The 13,409-nt window shown below is 38.3% G+C and overlaps 1 protein-coding gene across 2 annotated transcripts in view; it reads left to right on the top strand.

Annotated features, from left to right (window-relative positions):
* ZNF704 (zinc finger protein 704) overlaps positions 1-13,409 on the top strand; it is a 96,470-nt gene that overhangs the window by 19,346 nt on the left and 63,715 nt on the right. The gene's annotated exons all lie outside the window — the stretch shown is intronic.

Genomic DNA, 13,409 nt, shown 5'->3' with positions numbered 1-13,409 from the left:
ATTTTTTACTGTCATACTTGCAGACACTTTATACTCATTGGGTATTCTGTGTTGCAAGATGACAAGTACTTTTTCTTTTTCTTCTTCATGTTAGCATCAGTCTGTCTGTAAAGATTTCTGCTTAATCTACCTGGTAAATTTACTTGCATGTAATTCGGTAAAAGGCCATTCAAGTTTATGATGCTACTTAAAAAATTTGTAGTCAAAACAGATGTTTAGTTTTTCAGGTTGTTGGCTTTCTGAAAACTAACATAACTAGCAGGTTCTACCATATAATCCAGAACAGGATCACTTGATGTATTTCTCTGGCTGTCATAGATGTCACTTGCACTGAGTCCATGAGCATTTTTACAGGATTCCCCCCATATGTATGTAGTAAAAAGCTATGTATTACAATCTTGAAAATGTTAGGGTACTTATTTGAGATTTTCACTAGTAATCAACCTTGTAATGTCTGAGTGCCCTTCTCATTCATCCTGTGTGTCTCAAAGCAAATAGGATCACAAGAACATGTAGGTCAGGAGGGACCTCAGGAAGTCACCTAGGCTAGCCTTCTGCTCAAACCATATGTTAGCATTTCCATTTAACAGCTCAGGCTGCTAAGGTACAGGGTTTAAGTGCATTTTTGTGTGACTTCATGGAGATAATCTACTTGAAGTAGTAGTCAAGCCCTCATTTTCTGTAGCTACAAGATCATCCTTCCTTGGAGGGATGGATATTTTTTCTCCAATGAGCTGGTAAAGAGGATGAATAAACATCTTTAATGCCTTCTTAAGGCTAATTGTGACACCAGTTTTGAGCACAGGATACTTAAGATGATAGGAAATAAGTTCACTTTACAAAGGTGTCTTCTAAAGTTGTTCTTTCCATCTGCATGTATTTTGTTAGGGGCATAAAAATTACTGTGTTATGTTGTTGTGTGTTTTCAGACATGTAGGTTGAGCTCCAGCATTAGCAGAATTAAAGACTGAAGTAGGAAAGAAACCTGGAATTTATGTTCAATAGCATAATGAACATTTTGGTCATTCTTAATACATATTTCCAGTCAAGCTCAAGTTTTGCATTGAGGCTGAGGTGAATTATTGGGCCATTTGTCCACAACTAACAGGAAGAACACTTAAACCCTTGCTTGGAGATCTTCCTAAATATTTGCTGTTGTAATGAAGGGGAGCACCCAGTCTCTCCTCCTTGGCAGCACAGTTTCATCTCTAAGTCACGTTCTCCAAGAAGACTCCATGCATTTCTTGCCTCTTTCTAGGCCCCTTCCAATCTTCTGTCTAGGACTGTGCTGAGACAGTTGCATGTTCCTCAGAGGTGAATTCCTTGTTCCTTTGCCTCCTGGAAGGCCTCATTGGGTCAACTGTCCTCCCTTCTGATGAGAAAGTCCACCTGCCTTTGCAGATGTGTTATACCCAGTTGTGAAAGGTCATCTTGAATTAATCAGATAATGTTTGCAATTATGTGGGACAAATAAGGGGTTTAATATGGTCTTAATTTCTTATTGCTACATATACCCTCTTTACAAAAAAAAACCCCAATATTTAGTTTGTAAAGAGGGCATATGTAGTAATAACTCAAAGTGAAGCTTGTTATTTATTTTGTTTTAAAACCTTAGTGGAACTGAGCGGAACCCATTTCAATTCAAAGATGCCAAAGTGAGAGGTGACATTACATTTTGCAGTATTAAACTAAATCCATTACAATATTTAAGTGATTTTGAGACAGAAGTTTATAAAAGTTTTGGATTCGTTATTAGCAGGGGCATATGAATATGTCCAAAAGAGCTCTGAAGAACTGTTTGCAAAAGAGCTGTTAGGAGATGGATAAATTTACTTCACTTTTTCCACAAAATGAAACAAAAGCTATCCCTTCTCAGCTGTTTTAAGGATCTCAATGAATAAGAATGGAAATCTTTATGAGGGGCTGTATCTAAAATAACTAACAGTTCAGCAGACCACCAGCATAATGTTTCTTGGAGGCATTCAGCTTCAGGGCTTTCATTATTGCTTTTGGACTCTGACATTTTAGAAATGTTAAAATATCTTAACTGAGTCCTAGTATTTTGTGTGGCTGGTAGTCAGGTGCATGGAAATTACAGTAAAATAAATATTTCATTGGATGCAGAATTTTTAAGTTCGTTGTTTACATTTTTATTTCATCTTATGAAGATACTACAGATGTTTCTCTCTATGTTATGTCCTGTACTGGAAGTGTCTTTTGGATTAAGGCAGGAGGAGAGCATGAGGTTTTCATAATGATTTTTATTTTTGGAATGCAATAAATTAAATGGCAGTTAACAGCATTAATTCTTTCCTTTTTCAGATTTCTTCAATTGGTCATTTTGAATAAAACTTATCTGAGCTAAATTGTGTTACTTCTTCTGAAATGCAGATAAGCATAAATGAAACTGTTCAGATTGAGCAAATGGATTATTTGATATAATGAGGAAACTTGAATTCTTTATTTTTCCTTTAGATATTGAGTTTATTGTCAGTTTTTTATGCATAAAGAACTGCAGTCTTGGAAAAAGTGGTCTGGCTTTCAACTGCAGTTATCTCTGACAACTGAGATATTATCTGTAGAACAGAGAAAATACACTTTTGGTTGATCTCCAGTTCAAACAGCAGCAGTCAAACACAGCCAGATCCATGGATCTGAGTAGTGAAAGGCCATTTTGTGAAAAGAGAGTGGTGTCACTGTGGGACTAATCACCTTCTCTGGTGGGCAGAAGCAGGGCCAGGTTTGCCAGTATTTCAGACAGCTGTGTCTGTAGAGGTCAAATGTAATCAGAGAGGATGTTCCCAGTAGGCAGAGGTGTGGAAGTTAACAGGACCTTCTTGCTCATTTGTATTTTCTTCAGTTACTTACCATCATGGACACATAGTTCCAAAGCATGTCTAAGAAAGACAGGAAAGAGCCTGGACTGCTGATACAGTGGGTGTGAGGATGTGAGGAGGGACCCAGTGCAGGCCAGGTCCACAGGGAATGGCTTCTGCCTCTTGGAAGAAGGAGGATAGAAGGGTGGGTGGTGGAGAGCAGGAGATGAAGTTTCCTTTTTTTGAGTAAGATGTGAGAATAAATGTCGGAGAATGGTGGTGGTGTTAAGGGCCTTTTAAGACTGAAGTGTTTTGGCCAGTGGTAGCTGGAAACCCTTCAGAACAAAAGTGCAGTAGTGTTGGAGGAGATCCTTTCAGGTGTTCCAGAAGGCACCAGGCACACATCACTTCTACCCCTCTGATGGGTAAGTGCATTTGAATAAATCATGAGATTTTCTTTTGTTAGTCTTCTGCTAGATGACCTCAAAATATTGTGAAATTTGTATTATCTTCTTGATACATCATCCTCATTTTCCCCAGCCCTCCTGTACTCTTGTCTCTGAAGAAAAGAGCAGAAGATAAATTTTCTAACTGCCTAACTTTTTCTACATAGTTTGTCCTGCTAAAGGACAAGCCTCAGCTAAACATCAGTTGCTTAGACACTTCCTTAGAGTGTTAAAATAGTTATTGTGCAATAAATCCTGTGCTCTTCGGTTTCACTGCTGTTAAGCAGTGACATTTGCCATGACAATAATAGATTGGATTTTGCTATCTTCTGATGATTTTATATTAAAAAAGCTGCTCTATTACTGTGAAATTAATTTTTATTCCTGTACCTATATTTTATCTACTAATTAGTTTATAATTTAATGGAAAAATATATTAAATAATTGAAATAAAGTAAATTAAATACCTCTAGGAATTCTCTCCAACATTGTCTCTCTAGGTCTTTGTAGAATAGCTACAGAAGGATGGGGGAAAATGAATTTCAGCCATGTTTCCTCACCATCATTATAAAGAAATAGTACAGATGGTGATATATTTTCATTCCTAAATTATTTTCTTGCCTGGTATCTTCAGGAACATAGCTCTGGGCAGTCTTCTGATTAGAGTGTGTTGTTGATCTGTAAGGCCTGCTGGGCATGATTGATTATGTACCATGCATTCCAGTGGAAACATTTGCATATTTTCATAGCCAAAGCTCTCCAGGAGCCTGACTTCAAGATCAAAAGCAGTATCTGCTTAACTATGATAACCTCACTGGAAGAACTTCCCAATCTGCTTGTAGAGGGAAGATCAGGTTGTGCTTTTCTGTTTATCCAGAGGTGGTGTTTATTCAGAGATTGTCTTCTGTTATTTTTCTCCATCTGTTTCAGACTAGTCCTCAGTTTTCTTGGGGGAACTTCTCTCATGTATCTCTCACAATTTTTGCTGAGGGGATTGATGGGGCATCTTCAGAGGGCATCAACTGTTTGTTGGCTGCTGAGGATTTTCCGCTTAATTGAGTGAAAACAAAAGGCCAAGAAATCAGGCTGTACTTCAGAGTTACTGACTGTAGCTCTGTGAGTTTCTGAGCCTTCTAAATTTCCCTGCTAGCCCAATAGCTTTTCATGGAGTTGTGATATTTTCTCCTATTTTTTCACAGTACTGTAGTTTGAGTGATCCTGGTTCTTAAATTTCATTTTCTATACTCATGCTACTTAGAAACTTTGATTGCAGTTGTTTTTATATAACAAAAACTATTCCCAGCGTCATTCCTGAATTTCAGAGCTTCTGTAAAAAATATGATAGTTGGCAATACCATGCATTTAAAAGTAACTTCTCCAAACATATACACCAGTGAATTACTGAAGTAGTAAATTGTTGCTTTGTTTACTACATTTGTTTAGTTAAATATGTGTGCAGCTTGATTGAATTTTACCCAATCAGTCAGTAAACCTTGATTACATATAATATTGATGGTGGTAGACTGCTTGTCATTTTTTCTGCTACAAAATGGTGTGGTGCCTTCTAGGATGTTGGAAGGGCATCATCAGGTTATTTGCCTAGGTGTGCATAGTGTTTGTTGCCATGATAGCTGAACCAGCTGCTCATGGTGTTGAGACCAATGACAGCATTCCTGACAGCTTGCAAACTGCTGGAAACTCACCTTTCCAGTGGTGAGATGCATCAAGTCCCAAACATGCTGGGGAGCAGAGCAGGGCTGTCCCATTTGAGGCACTGGGAGGGTTCATCTTGCTATAAATAAGCTTGTATTTCCTAGCTGGTGGTATGGCATAATACTCAGGCACTACTGTTCAGAAGTCCCCGCTGCCAGAGCACCACAGCAATATGTGGATAGGATTGTCTCTTAAAAGAGGTGTAGCCTTCCCAGATGAAGAAAAATTTGCTCTGAAATTGTGCATAATGTATCTTTATTCTTCAGTGGGCCTTTTGTCAGTTCCCCCATTTCTCTCCTTTGTGCTGTGCTGTGTGCAGATTTGACACTTGCAAGATATTTCATACTTGTCTGTGTTATTGATGTCCCCATGACCATCATGTTCAATCAGCTGCAGCTTCTAGAGGAATCAGTTATCTGACCAGTACAATTTATTTTCATCATTTGTCTTGGATATGCTGGATACCCTACCCAGGAGGATTTTGGCAGTGTAATTTTCTTTTTAAAGCGCTAATTTTGGGTTAGTTAACATTTCTCTTGAGGTATTTTTTTCCCAGTAATGTTTAAAGCAGAAGGAATATTAATCTCCTGAATAAAGGAACGTGCTCTTGCTGTTCTTTACGTGTAATGTTTCATACTTGATGATGATTCTCACACAATGGGGCATAATGGCAACTATGTGTGATTGTGGGCCTGGTTTACCATAATTGGTTCTGTGAGAGCTGGATGTGATTTAACAGGAATAGACCTAACAAGGATACAACTGAAGCTTACTTTTCATTAAAAAGTGACTTTCTCTTTGGTGAGACTTTTTGTAGGACCTGGTCATCATTTCTGAGTTCACTGTTCCCAGGTTTCCATAGAATTAATGTTAGAAGAGGGAACTTCAACACCAGCTGGTGACTTTGGCCTTCTGGATTTTTGGCCAGTGTTAGTTTCCATTTTTTTTAACTGTGGACTTACTAGCCAGTGAAAAATACAATGTATGAAAATCTGATGGTTCAATTAAGTGTGGTAAAGCTAAGTTGTTCTACAGCCTGACATTGGCGTCCATATTATTTTAGGCAGTTATTATCTTCAGATGGAGGCTTTGCTTGAGCATGTGTATATGTATATATACTTATATAAATAAGTTTCCCATTTCTCTAGGAAATCCTGTATTCAAAGCACTGCTTTGAAAATCTGTCTTCATCTGTTGAAGTACACCTACTTCTCCTAAAAATCTTCTTCCACTGGTAGCCAGTACAAAAGGCTGCATAATTTTATCTGTGTGATGGAAGTTGCCAACAGACAGTGATCTCATTATGAAGCAAATTTCAATGAATTCCTCAAAAGTGGCACAGAGGAAAAATGTGTCCCTAATCTGCAGCGGCCGTCAGGAGCTGGTTGGTGAAGAGCTGCATTCAGTCAGCCCTGCTGCTCTCGTGTTAGCCATTGATGTGAATGCGCGGCTTGTTCTCAGCTCTTCAGTTCCCTTAAAAAATGGAGTGTAATTTCAAAACACTCCTCAACAGCAGGCAATATTCAATAAGAGTAATTTCTTTGTGGGTTGTGTTAGCTGTGGCACAAAAAAATTCCTCTTGAAATGCCATCTGTGCTGAGAAAAAGAAAAAAGTCAATGAGTAAATGGTTTGTAACTTGTGTATCTGTGAAAACCGTGCAAGAATGGGCTACTTTATATATGGTTACACAGATTACACACATCATAGCTATGTTCATAGCTATAATTTTATTTACATGCTATAAAATTAAAGTATTCTAGTTTCTTTAGTGATATTTGATGTTGTATCACTGAGGTCATCAAAAACACAATGCCTCTTTCTGAGAGAAGTCATATCACTGACAGTTGTTTGTAAAATATATTTAGAAGTTTTTGTCTTAACTCAATTAGCATCATATGCATGAAAACGTTCATTTTACACATTTTGAAAAAAGGAGATAGAATGTGTTGCTTTTCTCCATTTATAGTAATATGCTTGCATTGTGTGTATGAGGAGTTAAAATATTTTGTTTATACCCCTAAGACAACTACACTACAATGAAACTCCTGTGACTCTTATTAACCTGGTGTGTTACTGTGTAAGTGGTTTTTGTAGAAGAAAGGATATTTTAAGATGTCTTTTATGAATAACAAATACTCATATTATTATTTATATGCATTTATATGATTATTTATATGCATCAAATACCTGTTTTGCCTATTACTACTTCAGGTTTTGTGACAATAAGTGTGTTGTCAAAGAGAGCACTTAATCACTTAAAAATATCAGTATCTAGATTATGTGTATCAGTATCTAGATGTGTGTAAATTAGTTTTTTCTAAAGGGCTGTTTTTATTTGAAGCAGAACCCCATCTTCTTGAGGTTTTACTAATCTGCATAGTTTAATATAGTCTATAACTCTGTCTTCTCAAATCCCTGATCATTTTGAGAACATGGTGAAACAGAAGTGATGCTAGATACACAGGGCCTGCATAAAGCCTCTACAAATTTTTATCAGCTGTTAGTCTTTCAAAAAAGATGCCATCTGATCTTGTAACTGAAGCAGCACTGGGTAACATGGAGTGGTACTGCACCACACTTGTGCTGCATGTGGAAAACCTAGCTCCATACCTGGATACACAGCTGCTCTTTGGAAACTTGCAAAAGTTTAACCTGATCACAGTTTTCTCAAGCCAACAATAAAAAATAGTTTCTGTTCTTCAAGTATGATAGTCAAGCTCAATACAGAAACAGCTTTGCAATTTTGCATGGGTCTCTATTTTAAATTCTGCCATAAGAATTCCTACAGGTGATCTGATACTGTGACCTCAGCCCATCTGTGCTTGGTACCCAGTGACCAGAGCAGAGGTAGTAGCATCACCAGGGGACTGAGGGAAACTGGGCTTAGAATATGAATTTCTGCTACTAGTTGTCCCAGCAGAGAAGGTTCATCCCCAAGTACTTTGCTTCTTTGCTCTTCCATCAAATGAGTAAAATGAAATTAGATTAGAAATTTTGCTAAAAATATTTAGCATTCCCAAGAAAATGTATTTTTACAATCTGCAAAAAACCAATGTTTAGAAACATTTGTTTGTTCTCATTTTGGGATAAAACATTCTCTCTTAGAGGCTGCATATGCGATAGCCTCCTTGGGGAACTGAGGGGAAAAATAAAGAATAAAATTGCCGAAATACAGTAGCAGAATTTCCTTAATTATACATTCTACTAAACTCTGGATATCTGCGTGTTGTCCTTCCTTCTCTCCAGGGGCCTACCAGCTGCCCACAAATGGCTGGACAACTGAGCTGTGTTATCCTATGGAAACAGTTGTCCTCTGCAGCATCAACACCAGCATACTGCACTGAGGCTGCTGCTCTGTTGACATATGTATTTTTTTATAGTAATGGCAGTATTCCAGATGGTAAATGGAGTGAACAGCCAATTGATGCTTTTAGTAAATTATTCTTATATTGTAAGTTGTTGTAACTGCTGCTCCTAATTTTATTTGGTTTGTTACCCAAAACTTAATGTCATGGCTGTTTGTTTGAGGAAGAGCAGAGGGTGATATTTCCACGAGTAGCAGATGTACTGTCATTATCATCAGCTTTATAATGCAGTGGAGAGCATGTGTTTAGGTAATGCTTTCCCCAGGAAAACCTCTGTTAAATACTTTGTAGTCTTAATCTTGTATGTGAGGGACATTTTTCATCCCATCCTGTGTTCCCAAGCTTATGCTCCCTGCTGTGTATTTTAATTTGGATCATGTCTTTTGTTTTCATTGTGTATGTCCAATTGGTTCCTCCCTTGAAGGGAGGCAGTGACATAAGGTGTTAAAAAAGGCACTTAGTGCTTTCCTATACACACACAGTACCACATACTGTGCTGTCACCTGATGGCTTGGTGTGAGGAGATTTCTCACTTGGCTGGATGAGGAGGGAGAAGATGATGAAGAGGGTGTGCTGGGCTTCTTTTGACATTTCTTTGTAATGAAAAGTGCCTGTGAAAGAAAGGTTTGATGTCACTTCCTTATAAGCCTGTGCTAACATTTTAGAAAGGATGCTTTGGCTGCTCTTTCCTTGCTTAACTCCCCACAACTGCATCCTGAAGTCATGGACTGTTCTCAGTGCCCTCTTGGACTAAATGATTTGTTCTTTTCTCTCTAATAGAAAGGCTATTAGTATGGGGAATGTTTATGTTATCTCTTGCTTCTCAGTGTAGCATAATTTATTTTATATAATGGTGGTTGCTTTTATGGGGTTCACTGGGCCCTTGGCTCCAAGATTACAGATGAATAGTTCTCACTCTAAGTGAAGAGTAGCTATTAAATAATATGTTTATGGATGTGTATACATATACACACTTTTGTTTTTTTTTAAATTTGGGGTAAGCATTTGTTTGGTGACATACTTGTGTGCTTGTCTCTAGTATCTAGAGAAATGTCTTCCTGATAGTTAATTTTTCAAAATTGATGTTTCTACTTCAAGTACCTGTCTAGAGTACTTTTTGATCACAAGAATAATAACATCTGTAGTAAAGATCTAATCAATGTTGAAAGTCCTTTAAAATATGTCATATAAAAAGGCTTGTGGTTACACTTATTGTATTTTGTGGTATATATTTGATGATGATGTTGACAGAAATACAGGGTATTATAAAGGAAGATACATTACTCTCTTGCTAATCTCTGAATAAATTATTAGCAGGGGAATGCACAATTTTATTATGTTCTGATCTCAGTAAGAAGCTTGAAGAGAAAATCTGTATTGAATGTATAGGATGGGTCTTACCAAACTAGATACGTATTGCATGTATAATAAATCATTAACATTAAAGCAGTTCAAAACCAAGCTTTTACATCTTGATTTAAGACATAATAAACATGTATTTTAGTGGTCCTACAGATAGAAACTTTGAATTACATTATGCAACAAATGTTCTTAGTTATCTTTGGTTGGGGTTTTTCCCCCTTGGGATTGTTTTTTGGCAACCTGTTGTGCAGACATCCAAATTGCTCACAGTGTTAATTGAGTTTTCCTGTCATTATTATGGCAGAGGAATATGAGAGACAGCATTTCTGCAGTGAGGAGTTGGATTTGAGAGACATGGAAAAATACAGTTGCTGTGAAAGAAACCATGACAACTCAGTAGATGTCCCACCTACCAGTGCTACCCATCCATCTGTGGCTTGCTTCTGTGGGACAAGGGTGGAGGTCTCAGCAGCTGCTGCCCCTCAGTCGTGGTTGCAGCTAAGCCTCCAGAGCAGCTGGAGATGTTGGCCTCATTTCACCCCCCAAGATGGGCTGCCTGGGTACAGCTGAGGAGATTCTGGCTCCTAGGTAGTTTTTATTCTATATGCCTGGTAAAACACAGCCCTTATAACAGGGCTGCAATTCATCACAGTACTTCAGTGTCATTAGTACCTTTGAAAGTACTGTTGACCCTTGTTACTTGCCTCTCAGTGGGCTTAGAAGGATGGCTTGCTTACTTGCTACAAATGTATCAGAAACAGGAAATATGGAAGATAAAATCTTCAGTTGGACTTCAAAACTGAGAACAAGCTGTCCTTCAGTTCATTCCTATATTGGGGGCAAATACTTAGCCATTCTCTGTGTTTCTGCCTTTCTTACCTACTTTTTAAAATTAAAGCTTGTCTGAGCTGAATGTATCCCTTGATATCTTGGGAGTTCAGAAAGCATCTGGCCTAGAGTGCCTCCTGCTTTGTGAGATCTATTCACTGTGCTCTGTAGCCTGCTACCTTTCACTGTGTATTCTCCTCCTCCCACTTGCTCTGCCCAGGTTCCATCCATGCCTATGCTTCTTCCCTAGCAATCCCTTAAGACCACCACTGATTCTTCAAACCTCTCCTCCTTTCCCACCTTTCACTGTGTATTCTCCTCCTTCCGCCTGCTCTGCCCAGATTCCATCCATGGGTATGCTTCTTCTCTAGCAATGCCTTAAGACCACCAGTGATTCTCCAAGCCTCACCTTCTTTGAAATACTTGACATTTTTCATGGTCACTCTTCTAAAGCATTCCTTTCAGTTCCAGTGAGGAAAAATTTTTCTTCCACTACCAAAGATACACCTCAAATTATCTTATGCTTCTGTGATGTATTCTATAAACCATGTATGGAATATGTTGTATTGTGCTTATTAAGGAATTACATAGTTCCCACATTTTGCACTAACTGTATTTGTGTGCCTGGAAAAATATCCAAGCAACCTTTCCCTGCCCCACCACATTGTGAAGGAAGGCTTCTGAGAGCTGTGCAAGCTCATGGAGAGAAGGAAGTAGCTGGGAGAAAGCAAATCTGGTTAACTACATACCTGAACCCAGTTGTAATTTTTTTGCTACTGTTTTCATGAAATAATGAACATTTAGTATATGATTATACCCAGTTTCTATTTGGGAGAGAGCAGTGAACAACAGACAAAAGTTCAAAATCTGCTTTGGTTGGTAGGAAGTATCTTCATGTCTGTGAGCTAGCCAAAACGAACAGATTTTAATAAGCAAGGGCAGATGTGTATACATGCTAGGATATGTTTTTACACAACATTAAATCACCAACAGGATAATTAAAATTTGCTGCGTAACACCTGTGGTGAGGCCACAAACAACATGCACATTACTTTCTTTATGTAAGCAGTGAGGGACAAATTGTTTCCTATTTCTGTAAACAGTACAACCTAAAGAAAGCACTTGACTTTGAAGAAGCTTATCTTTCTAACTACAAACAAACACAGCAAATATAAAAAAACCAACAAACTAAAAAATTCCAAACACAAAATCACAAACCAAGCCCCACAAGCCAAGTGAAGGATAGGCAGCCAAAAGCCTGGAGAACAACCATTATGAACACATGGCTAATTTCCTCTGTTCCTAAACCAGTCTTGTCAGTATATATTGCTAAGTCTAATGAGTTGGGTTTGTTCACACTATACTTGAGACTAAACACACACAGTTATCTCTAGACAATGACAGGAGCCTGCCAGTCTGCCAGTTCTGCACAAATGTGAGTGGGTATCTGTTACGGAAATTATGTTTCATGGGCTTAAGGGTACCTTGCTTCCTCCCAGCACACAAAACTAGGCCCTTTGTGGACTACGGGGAAGTGTTGTTCATTGTAACTCAGGGAGGGCAGCTACCTGTGGAATGTGGGCAGGAGATGGGAGTGAGCAGTGCCACGATGTGCTTGAAGTGGGCTGCTCTTGCTCTGCTGAAGCAAAGGGACTCTGCTGCTGTGCAGCCTCCCTAGTTGATTTCAGTGAAAGCAAGGTGTGACCATCATCTGCAGTATGCAGCTTGCAGAGAAAGGTTATGGATAAAAGACTTTACAGAAATCTAGGTGGTAATTGATAAAGATTTCCCTTGAAACATATCCATGTGTATGTGCATAGAGTAAACTCTTTATACTAGAGTTTATCTTGATGGCAAAATGGATATTCTGTCGTTACTGCAGAGCCTTGCCTTGTTGATACAGAGAATTGATGTTGTTTTAATGGAAAATATTTGAACAGATTTTAACAGCCTTAAACTCATACCAAGTTCTGTTTAAAAAATATGCCCAAACTCTATTGCTTAGGATATGCATGGCTGCATATTTTATTTCTGGTATATTGCCATATTTCCTGTATCATCAGCTATGCCAAATAATTGCTCACTTACTACACTGGTAGCTTAAATACTGTTGCCTCAGAGATGTGTTTAGAAGATATTATAGATACTGGCATAATATGATTTATAGCACTGGAATAGAATAACCATAGGTTAAAAATCCTCCATGAGGCTTATAGATCATGCAAGATAAGTAGTATTTACCCCTTTTGATAACTGTTTGTCTAATCTCTTCTTCAAAGTCTGTACCTGTTGGCAGGTCATCATTTGGAAGGGCAGTCAGTTCCAGGATTTAAGTATTTTTTTCTGCTGTAATTTTTTCCAATTACAGCTAAAACTTTCCTTGCTTTTGCATGCATTGCCTCTTCCCCATGCCCCAGTGGGCATGGAAACAATATAACCTTCTTTATTTATTTATTTTCTCTGCCATTGTTTTACATATTGGAAGTGACACCATATATCCAATTACTGTTTAATATAGATTGCATGAATAAAGTTGAAAATAAGCATCCCATGGGTGATCATCCCATTTCATTGTGTCATAGATGTTCAGGCTCTGGCCTTCTGCCAAGGGCAAGGGATTGAAGCACCCTCTGGGAAGCTGGGGTTCAGATTTGGAATGGGTTGGGATGAGGATGAGACTGACACCAATCAGCACAGACACACAGTGGCAGAAACCCTTGAGCACAAGCAGGAACCAAAGATGCCTGTGGTTCCTGTGTTTCTCATGAGGAATTTTGTTGGTCATGCCTTTTAAGCATCTGTATTTTCTGTGATTTTATTATTTTTGCCCCTGTGCCTCTTTTCTCCAGTTTTAATCGAGTAGGTAAAATAGTGGTGG

The sequence above is a fragment of the Ammospiza nelsoni genome, chromosome 1 (genome assembly GCF_027579445.1).
Source record: "Ammospiza nelsoni isolate bAmmNel1 chromosome 1, bAmmNel1.pri, whole genome shotgun sequence".
NCBI lineage: Eukaryota > Metazoa > Chordata > Aves > Passeriformes > Passerellidae > Ammospiza > Ammospiza nelsoni.
Note: the sequence above shows the minus strand (reverse complement) of the source record. Positions and strands in the feature narration are given on the sequence as shown.